Raw genomic sequence first — 14,481 nt, 5'->3', positions numbered from 1 at the left:
TAACAGTGATCAATCACCTTAAAAAGCCATTTTGTATCCCTCCATTAGATTTATTACAACAGCCATGTGGAATGCCAGTTTTAAAATCCACCATCCATATGCAGAGAGGCTAAACTTCAGTTCACTGTGAAACTGCTTGCTAGAGTTCTAAGATAAATTGCTGGCAAATGCAATTTTCAAGGAGACATGAAATGCCTTTGGCCAATTTAAGAACATAAATGTACCAGCTAAGATGCTATTTCATATGTGATCTTAAAGCATGTCTCCCCAAAACCATCAACAATTACAAAATTGTAGTTTTAATGTGATAGGAACATAACATTATATACATTAGTGGAAAATGTTTTTTTAATTTCAATTATGTTTAAATGTAAATGAAATCAACTTTAGTTCTGTTATTGCTCCAAACAATACATTTTGTACTATGGCAGATGCCTTGAAAAATCTGTGTGTTAATATCCAAGACAGATACTTCTAGGTAAGTTGTACTAAACACTGAAGATATGAATGAATGGTCTGATCATTCTATAAAGTACCTTTCTACAGTACTATATCATGGCAAGGCCAAATGTATCTGCTATTCATAATTGTAAATAGCAATCTTTTTAATACTTCCCTAAACTATGACTGAAATTTTAAACTAAATTTGCATCTTTTTATTTATAGTGCCCCCAAAAGGTTACGTCTAAGTCATTGTCTCTGGTTAGCTGGTGTACTACTGAAGGTATTTTGATTTATATTCTTTTAAATTATATACCTGCAAATAAAATAGATTCTTCACGTTTTGGTTGTTTTGGTTTGCTTAACACACAGGAAGCCTTTATCAATTTTTCCTGCTTTTATTTTCACTCATCACACAAAACATCTGCATAAATAAAGATCTAAACATCTGCTCCATTGAAATGGTCTCTGGGGCAGATGTTTCTTTCCTTATGCTCATGTCACTAAGCATGGATACATTATTTGAACAGATGCAAGTAATACAAAAGTGTTGCATCCCACAGTGAAATGCCTCTAACTGCTTCCTATCAACATACATAAATGCTATTTGCAACTGCATTTATGTTAATAACAAGAAAGGCAGCAGGGGTTTCCACTAGTGTGAGTTGATGCTATGAAATACACTCATTTGGTTAGCTGAAGTTGAACCTCTGTCTCCTAAAGCCTGCAACATACAAATATGATTTTAAAAATCTATATGACTTGCTTTTTTGAAAAACTAATAAAAACAAATTGTAACATTGTATCCAGCAATCAAAAGACCCCCAGATGGTTTCAAATTTTATTTCTAAAAATCTATATTAATATTATTATCCCAACATCCAGGGAGGGCAGGGAGAATCAGTTTAGAAAAACATTAGCAGCAATTTGAGGTTCCTGTATGTATTTCATAGAATATATTGGTGTTCTGAATTAACTTACCTTCAATTAACCATCTTATTTATTTATTATATATGGTGATCAGCCCAGAAGTGGGATGCTACCGGTTCGGCCCAGTTCTATAGAACCGGTAGCTCTGAAGAGCAGCAGACACCGAACTGGTTTGGTGTCTGCTGCTCTCTTTGGCCTACCCGCCCTCCCAGGCTCTTGCCTGTCCTTTATTTCCTGCTTTTTCAACCTCAGCTGCTTTGCACGGCACAGCTGAGGTTGAAAAGCAGGAAAGAAAAGGAGTTTGAAACGTTGTGCACCCTTGCGTAGCACTTGTAAGCTGTCCGAGCGACACAGCTGAGTTTTTTGGAAATGGTCTACACACACGCGCAAAATGCACTCTCTCCAGGGGTGGGATTCTACCTGCTGGAGAACCGGCAAATCGCACCACTGGCTGGCCCCGCCCACTCCTTACCTGGCATGCGCGCCACCAAACTTGCGTGCTAAGTTGCTATGGTTGGAAATGGTTAGATTTCTTGCTTTCTAACTAATCTAAAAGCAGAGCTAAACCTGAAACTTCTATTATTCAGTGCAGACTCAGGTAGCAGATGGCAGAAACACAGATCTCTAAGTGAATCTGTGATTCTGTGAGCAACTCAATCTGCCTGCCTGCTTTGTCTGATTTTGGGTAAAAGTTGCTTTTTTAATAAAAAAAATCAATATTTACATAAATATTTATAATATTTACATACAAGCCATGTCCAGCCAGTCACATGACCATCAAGCCATACCCACAAATTAGGCCATACCCACAGAACCGGTTGTAAAGAAATTTGAATCCCACCCCTGGATCGGCCCCTAGCCATTTAGAATACTGTAGGCTAGATTGCAGGACACTGTGCAAATTAGAAAGATTTTTTTAAACACACATGTCCAGTAACTGTAAAATGTACTTGCATGATAAGTTATATATTAAAATATTGTTAATATTGTTTGCAATATTTACTAAAGGGCAACATCTTATCTAGGATTTTTGTTTGTTTTTTCTTTAGTTTTAGATTGTTTTGATTAAAACTTAAATGCATATTTTACTATTATGAGAAACAGATTTCATAAATCATACCTCCCTCTCAATGTTGGGTGAATTAATCTCTAGAAAATTTTGAGGGGGCACTTAATGACTGATGGCATCTACCCTTTCTTTTGTCTATTAACTTAGTAGATCTATTGAAGAGACTTTTTACTAGCATTATTGCAAATTTCCAAAGGCCTATCAACTGTAGAGGATACAACCTCAAAAAATTATTTATCCACATTTGCTTAGTTTTAAGCCATATAACTGCAGTATACCATACTTTTTCATGTTTAATTATGTGAATTGGATTACTTTTTTCATAATAAAATATCAATTGGAAAACTAAAGAAAGCTGTCAATGCAAATGGTTTTATAGCAGACTTTTTCACTCAAAATCATGATTAGCAACAGTATCTACAAATACAATGTGAACATTATGAGGCCATTTTTTTCCTACATAACATCAGGGCAAATACATAACTCGACCAGGGCAAAGCAATAGATGCAATTTACATAGACTTCTGTAAAGCCTTTGATTCAGTGGTACACGACAAACTACTCCTAAAACTAAAATCTTATGGTATCTCTGGACACCTCCATAACTGGATAGAAGCATTCCTGTCAAACAGACAACAAATGGTCAAAATTGGGAGTGTCCTATCATATTCTGTATCTGTCAACAATGGTGTCCCCCAAGGCAGTGTTCTAGGACCAACTCTCTTCATACTCTACATAAATGACCTCTGTGATCATATTAAGAGCAACTGCGTTCTCTTCGCTGATTATGTAAAGCTATTCAACACCACAGACAATATTGCTACCCTTCAAAAAGACCTTGACTATGTATCAGAATGGTCAAACAAATGGCAACTTCAAATCTCAACAAATAAATGCTCTGTCCTACATATTGGCAAAAAATAATAATCAGAAAATAAAATACAAGCTGAATAATCTGAGTTTATTAGAGATAGGTATTACACAATTATAAGGTTACCAAAGAAAACAAAGAAACCCAAAAAATAAATGACCAGAAACAAACATAACTAAGAGAGCCTTTGCACAGCTTTGGTTGATGTATCAGGAGCAATCTTTCCTGGATCTGGAATCCCTGCATTCAGTCATTCAAGTCCTAGTTATCTCTTGCCTGGATTATTTGCAATACTCTCTCTGGAACATCATTCCCCCAGAGATTAGAATAGCTCCCACTCTAATACTCTTCTGGAAGGCGCTGAAGACCTGGTTCTGCCAGTGGGCCTGGGGAAACCAGAGTGGGATGGAACTCATTAAATGGCTCATGTGATCTGCCATTGCTGGGGCAGGGGGTGAGAGTTGGGGGGGGTGATTTTGTTATATTGTACTATACTAATTTATTTGATTCTTTTTGTTGATTTTTATTGTTTTAAATGTGGTTTTATATTCTGTCAGCCACCTTGAGTCGCCATGGACTATATAAATATAAATTCAAATCATCATCATCATCATCATTATCATCATCATCATCATCTCTATGTGTGGCTACTAGTATCTGGTATAAAGTACAGTAGCAAGTTTTTGGGGCCTCTAGAATGACCCATATTACAGCCCTCCTCTGCAAATAACACTGGTTGCCAATCTGCAAAATGTTGGTTATGACCTTTAAAATCTTTAAGAGCATGGATCAGACTACCCAATGAACCATTTCCTCCTGCTAGGTCAGACCTGTCCCACTCGTGTTGGCAAGGAGAGCCTACTGCAGATCTTGTCAGTCAAAGAACTTCAGCTCTCAGGATCCAGAAAAAGAGGCCTAGCACCCACGCTTTGGAAAATCCTATCCCCCACAGTGAAATCTGCTCCTACCCTCCTGTCCTTCCACAATAGCCTGAAGACCTGGCTCCGTCAATTGACCTGGGGTTATTGGGAGTTTCACACTGGCAGTGCCTACTAGATTGATAGCAAACCATTTCCCCCTTCCCACCCATCTTTTAATTGCATATTATTGTATCTTCGTTGTTCAGTTTTCTACTAGTGTTACGTTTACACTTTTCATTTGTCTATTTGTACTGTTTTAAATTGCTTAGAGAAGCTAATGGTGAGAGAGACAAATAAATGTAACAAATAACTAAATAAATAGCATAATTTTGGAAGGTTTTTAAATCTTTCAGCAGCAAATATTGTTAACTATTGTTTAATTAAATTAAATTCAAGTGTTATTTAATTAATTCTTTACCAATAAGATACCAAATAATGTAAAGCATAGAAAGGTCTTAGTAAATATCTATACTGTATCTTAACCAAAGTTTTATAACATAATAGGGCCATTCATCTACCTGAAAAAGTATCAGAAATCTAAAAAAATAAAAGACTTGAATTGCCTCAAGAATTTTGAAAGACAGCATAATTTGATAAAAATTTCTGATTTTTATTTTAAATAATCCTGCTTAAACTATTCTAAATGATCCAATTTTGATCCTTTTAAATGGGTCCCCAACTTTTTCTATATCCCACACCCCTAGAATGCTTCTGATATATTCTCACACCCCTTAAAAATAAATATATGCATATAATTATACATATACACTATAATTTTGAAACTTCTAAACCCAAGTTTTCAAACCCCCTGGAATATTGTCTTGCACCCCCAGGGGGTGCAAGCACTCCCGGTTGGGAACCCCTGCTTTAAGAGATAATCTATAAAAAATCTATATATAATACAGAAAAACAAATAATCCTTATTTTTTTCTTCTATACTGAATAAAAATGAAGCACTGTAAAGGTGGCCTATAACTGTTGAGGGATTGTATCATATAGAATTTTGCTTTGTTTGATACATCTAATATGGAGTTCAGAAGAAGGTCCACCCCCAGCACTGATAATAACTGCTTTATTTGATGGCCCTACCTTTCAATGAAACATAAATATGCAAATACAAATTTGAAATGCTAAAGTTATCCATATATATTTCATTTGGAATTGAAGTGCTTTCTACACACACACACACACACACACACCCACACCAATAACAGCTAATACTGGGGCTAAGAAAAAGTGACTTCATATCACAAATATGGATATTTTCTCAATTACACACTGTTACATAAAGAAGCATGATCAATATAAATCATTTCCAGCATTCCAAACTTGCAGTTTTAATCAGCTGGTATTTCTATTTATTTTAATTTTTATTTCTGAATTTGACTTGAAAAGGCTATTTTTTTACATTATTGTTTTTACAAAGGATTTCTTCTGGGACTGCAAAGGAAAGCTATCTTAAAACGGAAAGAGATTTCCTTTTCTATAAAACCAAGTATATCGCCCACATGTTCACCTGGGACAAACTTGGCCAGAGCAAATAGTCTAGAAGGTTACAGGAGCCTGGGAATGTTTAACCTCAAGAAAATAATTGCAGCTGAACAAGATCAGAAGAAATTGCACAGGAAATATGGAGTGTAACCCTTTAATGTTCCCCCAAACGCTCAAGACTGAATTGTTCTGCTAAATTACAGAGTTAACAACTGAGGAACAAAGAACAGAGAAAGTCATACATAAAATATAAACTGATTATGATTTTAGAAAGTATCTAGAATAGATGCTTTTTCCTTTCACAGTACGTAGAACATTAAGGTTTTTTTTATTAAGATCACAGATCTCATTTCAACAGTTGTATGGTTTGGAAGAGAGGTCAATAGTTTCTATAGTTATTTTATAGAAAGTATGTAATGATTTTTAAAATTACCTTAATCAAGCATTAACAACTTTTTGACCACATTTCTTTTCTCTTATTTGTGTTTGGAAACTTGCAATTTTAAGGCTTCTGAAGTCTGACTCCCAGAAATAAATGTCCTAAATTCAGGAAGAAAGGAAAGGAAAAGAAAATGAGAAGGAACAGTTAGATAATTACAATTCAAAACTATATTATAATTAAAATACTAAAAACATTTTAAAACAATAGAAACAATTAAAAACAATGGAAACATCCAAATGAAATATACCCAGACACAGATAAACACAGACAGACAGACAGACAGACAGACAGACATGCCCATTCTGCTTAATCTGGTTGGATGGGTAGACTCTCATGGAAAAAGGGAATCCCTTAGATTTTGCTACCTTTTCTTCCTGGAAAGAGTTGCCAAGAAATTTCAGGATTCATGAAGGCAATTTGTATTCCGTATCATTTGTTTTGCAGAAGCTACAACCATAACTCTGCCTTAACAGAAGTTACGTGCATAAAGAACATCTCCAATTCTAACTATTCTACTAAAACAATATTATTTGCTTCAAGAAAGACAAGGGGAATAAGAATAAATGAAATAAAGATCCTGCTGAAATTGGTTGTGCCATTTCAAAATTATAGTAGAAGGAACTAAGCAGTATTGCTCAGTATAGGGGGCGTGCATAAGCGCACCAACGTGCCTACCGTCCCTGTCCTATTGTTTCTCTTATTCTTCTTTTATTTTTCTTATATGTACCCATTTCATGTATTCACAACTATGTATACACTTATACTTATTATCTTGTAAACAATTGGCAAATCAAATAAATAAATAAAATAAATAAATAAATAAATTGTTATCTCCATATTGTTTCCATTCAGTTTTTCGCTGTGGGAATTGACATCTTTCCATTTTTGAGTATATAAAATTCTTACTGCATTCAACATAACAAAGCTCCATATTTTTTCAAGCTTTTTCAAACTATTTTCCAATAGTTGTAACAGAAAATTTGCTGATTTCATTTCTGATTTAATTTACTGATCAACCTTCAATATATTAAGTATATTCTCTTTTTAAAAAAAAATTCAACAAAAAACTATCAATTTAACATTAAGATATAAAAGCAATAGAATTTGAAATGTTTCCTATTTATTTAACTATATTGTTGGCTTTTAGCCTGACAAATAAAAAAATATTTCAATTGAAATTAGCACACTGCCAATATAACTTATTTTAATTATAAATGGAATTTCAAAGCAAAGTAGCAGAGTCGGAGCCTGCAAAATCTAGGCATACAGACTAGAGCAGGGCTGTCAAACTCCCGGTCCTTAGGCCAGATGCATCACATGCTGGCTATGCACATGCCCAGTTTAGCAAAGGGGGGAAAAGTCATACTATGTCAAGTGACACCACTGTGATGCTGTGAATTTGACACCCTGGACTAGAGCAAGACATTGAAATAACCTCAAAGAAGGCAATTATAAATAGCTATAAAAATTTTATGGATTGACTTTAAAAAAAGACAGATATTATAAAACTGTTCTTTGCAAATTTAATTTTTTCGGAATTATTTTTTTATTTCACAGATCTTCCACAAATCTGATGTAACATTATTATTCTCTTTGGAGAATAAGGAAATCTGATTGCTCAGATAAACACTGAAATAATGTAAAATATTGACAGTTGCGTACCTTTAAAGCTGCCACTTCAGATTAATTGAAGGCCCTGGGTATGAATGGGAGCTTTAGATAATTTTTAAATTAGTTTTAGCATAATATCTCAAGTCCTAATCAATGACCTAAGAGCTGTTATGGTGGCATCTTAGTATATAGGCAATGGGTGTCAAACTCGTGTCACATTGCCGTCACAGGATATATCACTTTTTTTCCCTTCATGGAGCTGGAGTGGGTGCGGCTTGCACATGACTCATATGGCCCATGGGTTGCCAGTTTGACATCCCCGATATAGGCAGTTTCAAGTAGAGTGGGGTTTTTTTTGCAGTCAGGGTATTCAAGTCTAGTAAGTTCAAATTTTTCATGTATCTAGGCAGCCATTTGGATATTGCTTCAAGTGCTCTATTACTATTGATTTCTATTGATTACAACCATTGATTACTATTGATTACAACCATTTATTTCTTCCTCCACAATTGCTCAATTTGCAAATTACTGTATTTCATCATTTTTTCTATTTTTCTTCAATTTCTGCATTACTGGTATTGCAGTATCAATGAACCAGACTTGTTTCTTTTCCATAATAATCATGTCAAGTATGTTGTGGGCCAGATGTCTGTTGGTTTGGATCAAACTTATTTGACTTACTCGCTTTCAAGAACTTTGTCAATTTGGTGTTCAGTAATATTTGCTGCATTCGAACCCAAATTTCTGGCAAAGCTTCCAATGTAGGATTTTAGCAACTTGATTATGTTGTTGTATATAATCGGTCTGAGATTTTGCTTCAGCCACTGATAAGGCAGAGATGGTATTCAGCCAGTTTTCACCTACGCAGGAGAACTGGTAGCGATAATTTGGCGTGGATCGCCGAACAGGTGGCGACTTCTGGCTGGCCCCCAAACCAGTTCCCAGTCGCAGCTTGCTCACTTACCCCGCCCGACGCTCGCCCCGCCCAGTCACTCCTCACTCCACACTGGGTCCTCGTGGCTTAACCTGCCTTCCTACATGGTGCTTAGCCCTATGCCCCAACTGAGCAGCTCTGATCTTCCTGCTGAAAGGTAAGCCTGCGAGTCACGCTAGCCTCCCTCCAGCATCCCCAGAGCTTGCCTTCTCTTCCCCCACCATCCCAAGTTTACCAAGGCCCCCCACCATTCCCGGGCTCACTTGGCTTGCTTCGTTGCTGGCGCAGCCTAGCTAGCTGTTCCCCCCCATCCCCGGGCTCATCTGGCGGGACCTGGAGGGCGGATGTCCCGGGCTGCACACGTTGTGCGTAATTTGCTGTAGCCGCGCGTTTCTTCATTCCCCTCCCCAGGAGGAGGACACGGGCAATGGAGGCTGGAGCCACAGCGCCACTTGTTTTTTCCTCCTCCCAGGAGATGTGCCGCTTCCAGCCTGGCCTGGCCAGCAGGTGGGTGGGCAGCCCTTGAGGGGCATCTCTACTGCACTGGGGCTGAGAGGGGTGGAGGAGGTGCCCACATGCAGCAGCCCAGGTACTTCTGCCCATCCCACCCTCCCAGAATACCATCGCTGTGGATGTTCACTTATTTCCTTTCGTCCACCCATGTCCTCATTCTCCCCAGGGGAAAGGAAGAAAAACACGGGTGCAGCATGCTCAAGCCTCCATTGCCCTTTTCCTCCTTCTCCCTGGGGGGAAAGGAAGAAAGGCACAGGCGCAGCTGCCAGGCTCTGGACAAAATGCAGATTATTTTGTTGTTCAAACAGTTTGCGCTCCGGACCCTCCCCAATGAGTGGCAAAGGTGTGGGGCAGCACGGGGCAAGGACTTCAAGGGAGGTGGAGGAGGCGGTCTGTTGCTGGTCTTGGCTGGTGCAGCTGCCCCGTTGGGGCAAGGCAAGAGGCCAGCAGGGAGGCGCAGCTGCAGGATGAGCGTTGGGAGCTGCCTGGGGAGCTGCAAGGGGTTCATGAGGAGGTGCAGTGTTTGTTGCTAAGGGCAGTGTTTTGGATGTGAGTGTGGACTGCGGAGCGAATAGCAGCAGTGCCCCGAAAGGGAGGGCGGGAACTCCCAGGGTAGGCCCGCCGCCCACCGGAGCACCTCCGCAAGCTTTCTTTGTTCTCCTGCTGATCTGGAGCTTGCTGAATCAGTTCGTTCCAGACAGAGTTGGGGGAGGGGTGTTTGTTTCAGGTGGGCACTTGGAAGTGTGTGTGTGTGTGTGTGTGTGTGTGTGTGTGTGTGTTTGTTTGTTTCAGGTGGGTCTCCTCTCCTAGTTTTAGAAGGAGAGGGAAGGGAAGGGATAGAAAGAGAGCGAAAGAGAGAGAGGGTAACAGAAAGAAAGAGGGGAAAGAGAGGGAGAGAGAAAGGGGGAAAGAAAGAGAGGGAGAGAGAGGGGGAAAGAGAGAGGGAAATATTCTAATCAAAGGGTCTTCAAATTTGGCAAGTTTAAGACTTGTGGACTTCAACTCCAAGAATTCCTGAGCTAATATGACTGGAGGAGGAATTCTGGGAGTTGAAGTCCACAAGTCAGGTTTGAAGATCCCTGTTCTAGTCCAACCCCCTGCTCCAGCAGGAGAACCTTACAGAATCATAGAATAGCAGAGTTAGAAGGAACCTTGGAGGCTATCTAGTCCAACCCCCTGCTCCAGCAGGAGACTTTATATCACCTGGAATCTGAATTATTTTGGTGCCTTTAACAGAGAGGAAAATTGGCAGAGGAGTTTACTAGGACAAGGCTGCCATGCAGAGGAAGGCAGAGATAGTCCTTCACTTATGACCACAATTGAGCCCAAAATTTTGGTTGCTAAGCAAGAGCGTTGTTAAGTGACATTTTACTCAATCCATACCTCCTGGGTCTAACGGTCATGTTCAGGCTAGGGAAGTAAATCTGAAGGTTTGTGCAATGTTCTAATGTACAGACGTTATAGTTAAATGTGTGGCAGAAAGTGGACTATAGGTGTGTTTTTCCAAATGTAGTGAGGTTGAATGTATATAGTTTTAGAAGAGCTGTGTGTGTGTGTGTGTATACATACACATACAGTATATATAGTAGATAATGTATCTTTTTGTGTGCCTTTACACACACTATACTATGTAATATGTATGTACACATATGGCATATATACATAGGATTAAATCGTGTATTTTGATTGTTCAATAATAGTAAATAAATAGAGGGAAATTGTACCTCCTTGAGGCCAGGCAAGACACCCCTTGACATGAATGATATCAACTTGACCATGCCTACCCAGTCACATGACCGCAAGCCACGCCCACCAATAAACCACAACCAAAGAACCGGTAGTAAAAAAAAATTAATCTCACCACTGTGATAAGGTGATCCATTGTTTCATCTTTCTCATTGCATAAGCGACATTTGTTATTGTTACCGATACGTTGAATTTTTCCTTTCATGGAATTGCTCTGCAGGACTTGTTCTTGGGCCAAAAGAGGCGTTGGTCCTACCTGAACGCTTCTTCTCGGGGAGTCAAAGGGAGAATCCAGGATGGGGTAGTCTCTGGTCTCCTAGCTCTGCAGACTGAGTTGAAAAACTGAGGACACAACCCTGGTAACGGTCCCCAGTTCTGAACGACGTTGAAGCAAATTCAGCTGCTCCTTGTCTTCAAACAGATAGTTCATTGATACTGCGAAAAAAGGGACATTTCCTCCCTATTCTGACCAGACAGAATACAGGGTGGGACTAGATTCTCCCTTCGGCTCCCTGAGAAGAAGTGTTCAGGTAGGACCAACGCCCCTTCTCCACTGAGCCGAAGGGAGAATCCAGGATGGGACATACCAAAGCTGGCTGATGGCTGTCCTATGGGTGGGAGCTGGATTAGTCGGAGGTCCCACCTCTACATGCACACCCTGCAGGACTTGTCTTCCAAAGGACGCCTCCGCTGAGGCAAAGGAGTCAATTTTGTAATGTCTTATGAATGGGGTCACCGATGACCAGGTTGCAGCTCTACAAATGTCCAGAATCGATGCCTGCATTGCCCAGGCTGCGTGGTCGCTGCACTTCTGGTTGAGTGCGCTGTGATCCTCCTGGGCACAGGAAGGCTCTGTAACTCATAGGCCTTTGTAATGCAGGCTCTGAGCCAGCGACCTACTGTGGAAGGTGTCACCCTGTGACCTAAAGTTGACGGCTGAAAGGAAACAAACAAGGCTTCCATCCTCCTAAGAGAAGAAGTTCTTTTAATGTAAATACGGAGGGCCCTCCTAACGTCCAAGGTGTGCCATTTTTTCTCTAGTGCATGGGCAGGCTCAGGACAGAAAATAGGCAAAATCAACTCCTGTGAACGATGGAATAAGGAGTTCATCTTGGGCAGAAAGGTAGGGTCCAACTGCAGAACCACCCTGTCTGCATGGAATACGCACAGATCCTTCCTGATGGATAAGGCCAACAACTCCGAAATACGCCTGGCTGAGGTAATGACCATCAAGAATTAACCTTGCACATGAGAAGGCGAAGGCAGACTTCACGTTCAAATGGGGGAGAAGTTAGTGCCTGCAGGACCTTAGGTAAATCCCAGGTAGGGTAGTGGTGGACCACCGGTGGCCTCAGATTCGTGGCTCCCCTAAGGAAGGCTTTCACCCTAGGGTGTTGGGCCAGAGTAGAACCCTTGACTGAAATCACCGAGGCCAAGGCAGCCCCTGTCTCTTCAAGGTATTGGGGGCGAGACCTTTATCCAACTCATCCTGCAGGAACTCTAATACCTTTGCAACAGAACCCCCAGTGGGTTCCAATTGGGGACAAGTGCACCAAATGCAGAAAATCTTCCATGTTGCGTTATATATCCTCGTCGTGGAAGGTCTTCTGGCCGCCTGGATGGTCTGAATGACCTTTGTGGAAAACTTCTCCCATTTCAGGATCCCCCGCTCAAGCGCCAGATGGTCAGACGAAACTGGATCTGGGTGCTCGATCGGGCCCTGGCTGAGGGAGATCTTGTGCAGGGGAATTCTCCAGGGTCTGGTGACTGACAGGCCCATCAGGTTGGCGAACCAAGGACACCTGGGCCAGTAAGGGGCTACAAACAGAACTTCTGCCCTTTCTATCAATACTTTCCTGATTGCCCCCGAAATCAGGGGAAGGGGGGGAAGGCATATAATAGTCCCTGGGGCCACCTGCACTGGAGAGCGATGACCCCTTCTGCTCCTCGGGCAGGGAATCGAGCAAAGAACCTCAGGAGGTGCGTGTTCTCTGGTGATGCAAAGAGATCCAGAATCGGGTGGCCGAAGCATTCCGTCATCTCCTGGAAAAGACTAGGATGCAGTCACCATTCTGACTGGTTGACTGTGGCCCTGCTCAACCAGTCGGCTTGCATGTTGGATACTCCCGAAATAGGGACAACAGGTTTCTTTCTGCCCACCTGCACAATTGAGTTGCTTCCTGCATTAGAAATCTGGAGCGTGTGCCCCCCCTGCCGGTTTATATGGGCCTTGGTAGCCACATTGTCCATGAGGAGAAACACATGTCTCCTCACCACCTCTTGCCTTAGATATTTGAGCGCTAAGCGGGCAGCCCTGAGCTCTAGCCAATTTATGTTGTGGGCAAGTTCCTCTCATGACCACCTTTCCTGGGTGACCTGGGCTCCCAAGTGGCCCCCCCAACCATAGAGACTGGCGTCGGTGGTGATGGTAATCCTCTGGGGTTCCCTGTACAAGCATCCCTGATCCATGGCTCGGGATTGCCACCAATGGAGGGAACAAAGAACTGGCAAGGGGCGAACCCTCCTTGGAGAGTCGCCCCTGCTTGCCCTCTGGTAAGGGAGCAGGAACCACTGAAGGGTTTGGGCGTGGAAGCGGGCCCATGGGACAATCCCGATGCATGATATCATTTTGCCGAGAAGTTGAGACAGCAAGATGATAAGCGCCTCTCTGGAAGACAGGATCAGCGACATGACTTCCCTGATACTGTCTCGACGCTCCTGTGAGAGAAAAACCTGTCCAGCCAAGGTGTCTATAATGGCCCCCAAATGCAAGATCTGAGTCGATGGTACTAGGTGGCATTTGTCCAGGTTTATCGAGAACCCATGCTCTCAAAGAATCCTGATTGTTGACATCAGATCCTCCTCCGCCTGGGGTCTGGAAGAAGATGCTATCAGGATGTCGTGCAAATAGCATTGGATCCTTTTGGGCAAGGCTCTGAGGTGTGCCGTTATCGCTGCCAAGAGCTTGGTAAAAGTCCGAGGGGCTGATGACAGGCCGAACAGGAGAGCCCTGTATTGAAAATGGCGGCTGCCATAGCAAAACCTCAGGAACTTGGGGTTGGGGTGTATGGGCACATGGAGGTAGGCCTCCATCAAGTCTACCGAGGCCAAAAAATCTCCCTCCCGCAGTCCCTCTAGAATGGAGTGGAGGGAGTACATCTTGAACCTTTCGGTAGATTAGATTTCTGTTGAGCCCTTTCAGGTTGAAGATTGCTCGCCACCCCCCTCCCCGAGGCCTTTGGAATCACAAACAACATTGAATAGAAACCCTGTCTCTCCTGGTCCACCGGAACCAGCTGGATGGCCCGAATGTCCAGCAGATGGTGGATCGCTGATTCCATGAGATCCCTCTTTGAGGGGTCTCTGGAGACGGGGCAGCACATAAGGATCTTGGGGGGGAGGAGATAAACTCTAGAGAGAGACCCGACTGTAAGGTTGACAGGATCCAAACGTCCGTTGTGGTCTGTTCCCACCTCTGCCAGAACAGTCCCAGATGGCCCCCTATGGGGGATG

General features: G+C 41.8%; 1 long non-coding RNA gene across 5 annotated transcripts in view; it reads right to left on the bottom strand.

The window, feature by feature from the left end:
- The window catches only part of LOC148128774 (uncharacterized), a 98,302-nt gene that overhangs the window by 68,393 nt on the left and 15,428 nt on the right, over positions 1-14,481 (bottom strand). For 4 of the 5 annotated variants that reach the window (XR_015746013.1, XR_015746014.1, XR_015746017.1 and 1 more), the window contains exon 2: positions 6,156-6,262. This is a non-coding gene — a long non-coding RNA (uncharacterized LOC148128774). Of the gene's footprint in view, positions 1-6,155; positions 6,263-11,083; positions 13,271-14,481 lie in introns of those variants that run through there. The other variant, XR_015746016.1, reaches the window with a different exon arrangement.

Source organism: Notechis scutatus, chromosome Z (assembly GCF_049901735.1).
Source record: "Notechis scutatus isolate UNSWTSFEM ecotype Mainland chromosome Z, rNotScu1.2, whole genome shotgun sequence".
NCBI classification, from domain to species: domain Eukaryota; kingdom Metazoa; phylum Chordata; class Lepidosauria; order Squamata; family Elapidae; genus Notechis; species Notechis scutatus.
Note: the sequence above shows the minus strand (reverse complement) of the source record. Positions and strands in the feature narration are given on the sequence as shown.